The sequence below is a fragment of the Ailuropoda melanoleuca genome, unplaced genomic scaffold, assembly GCF_002007445.2.
Source record: "Ailuropoda melanoleuca isolate Jingjing unplaced genomic scaffold, ASM200744v2 unplaced-scaffold72470, whole genome shotgun sequence".
Classification (NCBI taxonomy): Eukaryota; Metazoa; Chordata; class Mammalia; order Carnivora; family Ursidae; genus Ailuropoda; species Ailuropoda melanoleuca.
The window spans coordinates 1-2861 of NW_023247693.1; the positions used below are offsets into that span (position 1 = coordinate 1).

General features: G+C 36.4%; 1 pseudogene; it reads left to right on the forward strand.

Moving 5' to 3' along the window:
- The first annotated feature begins 80 nt into the window (after positions 1-80).
- LOC100464371 lies at positions 81-1254 on the forward strand (annotated as a pseudogene).
- Positions 1255-2861: the final 1607 nt, after the last annotated feature.

Here is a 2861-nt window from a genome sequence, read left to right on the forward strand (position 1 = left end):
GCCGGGATCACGCCCTGAGCCGAAGGCAGATGCCTAACCGTTGTGCTACCCAGGCGCCACCAAAACTTTATTTTTGATAGAGATCCTGTAATAATTGATGGTCTACATGCAGAAGCACTAGAAGTTTTATGTAAGGAGCTGCTTGCACAATTTTTCTTTTTCCCAATGCTGGCCAATTGAAATGTCCAGAAAAGCTGCTCAGCAGCAGAAAACATATGAGAAAGTTAATGGGATGTTTTCTCACAGGACTCCCCAGAGAACACTAGCTAAAAATTCAGACTGTCATGTAATTCCTTGAGAAACTATTTGACAAATTATCTGGCAGAACTATAAGAGATTTTTAGGAGATACGAGGCAAAAAGTGAAAGGAAATCTTCAAAATTCCAAATGAATGCCTTGGGATCCCCCTCTATCCAGTGGTATGATTCACGCAGAGAGGTAGAATATTGAGCCCAGTGTATATTGACATGTTTCTCCCTGAAAGCCTGAATGGAAGAAGGTCTAAATTTTTTTTTAACTAATTGTTGGGGATTTCATTGTCTGCAGAGCTGCCTGGAAAATGAGGTGTGTTGTGAAGATTTTAGAATATTGGCTGTGGTTCACGAATCCAAAGGACTGCTGGGTGCATTTACTGCAAACAGACAAACCACATCAGGATTGTCATTTTACAATCTGTGGAGGTAGACTGGAAGAAAGAGACTGTTAACTCCATTGCATTTCTTAAACTGTATCTTCCCCATTCCTCAGGGAATTCACCAACTTTATTAACTCTTGGAATGATGGAAAAGCTTCCCCCTGAAATGGGGCATACCATACATTCTGTGCTAAGATACACTCATTAACAACATGTCAGTGGACCAGATGACCTATTGATTTTGCTGAGGTTCCTTCTATGCTGATGAAATATTTTTCCAAAGGTTATCAAGTGGTTAACCAATTTGCCAGACATTATCAAACTGGGCAGCCACTGCCCAAAAATATGAAGTCTCATCTTTGTGAGAAAGGTTTGTGCTGCAGCCAATATGCAACTTCAGGTCTTTTATGCCACTCTGCATCTGCTCCAGAATGGGAAGCATCTCTGAGGCAGCCAACCTCAGAAATCCCCATGGACACACAGGGTCAAGTTTATAGCTGACCATCCATTGCAAATACTGCCTAGCAGCTGTGAGTAAATCACCTTGTCTGTGATGGTATCACTCTTACCAGACATCCAGGATACTAGCTTCCATGGTGCAGAAGGAATGTTTTCTATAGGATTCCTTCTAACAGACAGGAATGCTTTCTATAGGATCCTTCTAACAGACGGCAGGTGAGTGCTCTTGCAGGGAAATGCTGGCATATGGTAGGAATGAAGAGCCCATACTCACAATTCCATGAACTCAAAAGGGCTCTGCTGTTCAGTATGTTTGGGAAATGCCACATAAGCTTTGAAGGTGCACTGTGCACAATTAGAAGACCTACAATCATGAAACATATTTAGCATTGCATATGTAACTCAATATTTCCCACCCCCCTTTTAGGAATACCTATTGGTGACATTTTTCAGAACACTAGGAAATAAATGCAAAAAGCATTCAGATGGAAATGACAATCTTACAGACAAAAGGTTCAAAATTAATGTGATTGCAGAACGCAATTGTTCATCAAGATAAAAAGCCAGAAACAAGGAAAAAAACTTGACTGTTAAAAGCGGAGATACAAAATGACATTCCCAGATATATAAGGGCTCAGGAAACATCTCAACAGTGTGCTTTTCTATAAAATTGCTTAAAGAATATATAATCTTGACCAAGTCAAAGGAAGGGAAATCTTTAAGGAACTATTGAGAATGTAGAGGTCAGTCTCTTTCACAATATCTGGATAAATCATAGTAGCAAGTTATTTAGTTATGAATATTTTTCCTAATGGGAATAAACACACAAGCAATCCTTCTGGGAGAAAAAAAAATTCTCATGAGGTTACAGTTTATCACCAGTTTTCAAAAATCCAACTTGAAGTGCTTATGATTATGGAAAAAATAACCAAAAAATAACTAAAAAATAACCTAAAAAATAACTGGAGAAAAACAAATAAAATGTTAACATACCTGTCAAAAAAAGTCAAGGAAATCAAGAACAGTTAAATCAATAAAGCCAAAAACTGGTTCTTTGCAAAGATAATATAATTGATAAAGCTTTAGCCAGACTAATAGAAAAAAGTTGAAAAGACAAATATTATAACATAAAGAACAAAGGAGGGAAGGGAAAACCTCACTACAGATCCTATACACAGCGCCAGTGTAATAAAAAATATTAAGCAATAAATTTGACAACTTAAATAAAATCCTTAAATTTCTTAAAATACCTAAGCTCACAAGGATCACAAATATCAGTCTGGAGGAAATGAGTTATTGGCCTATATCATATATATATATATAGAGAGAGAGAGAAAGAGAATTCCAAGGTCAGATTCAGATGGCTTATTTGGCAAAGTTCTCACCAATACCTAAGAAAAAAATAATATCTATTCTATACAATCTAAACAGAAATTTGAGGAAGAGGGAAATTTCCCATCTCATTTTATGAAGCTAGCATTACTTCAATACCCAAACCAGACAAAGATATTACAAGGAAAGAAAACCACAAACCAATATCCTCCATGTATAAACAAAAACATTCTTAAAAAATTATTAGCAAATCGAACTTAGCAGTATTCTCAGAGAATGCTAAATTGTGGCCCAGTGGAGTTTTTCTAGAAATCACTTCTTATATTGGAAAATCAATCAAAGCAATTCACTATCTACACACAAACCTTTTAAAAAATGTAAATGAGAAGGACCTAGAATGGTCAAAATAATTTCAAAAAATCATATAATTAATATA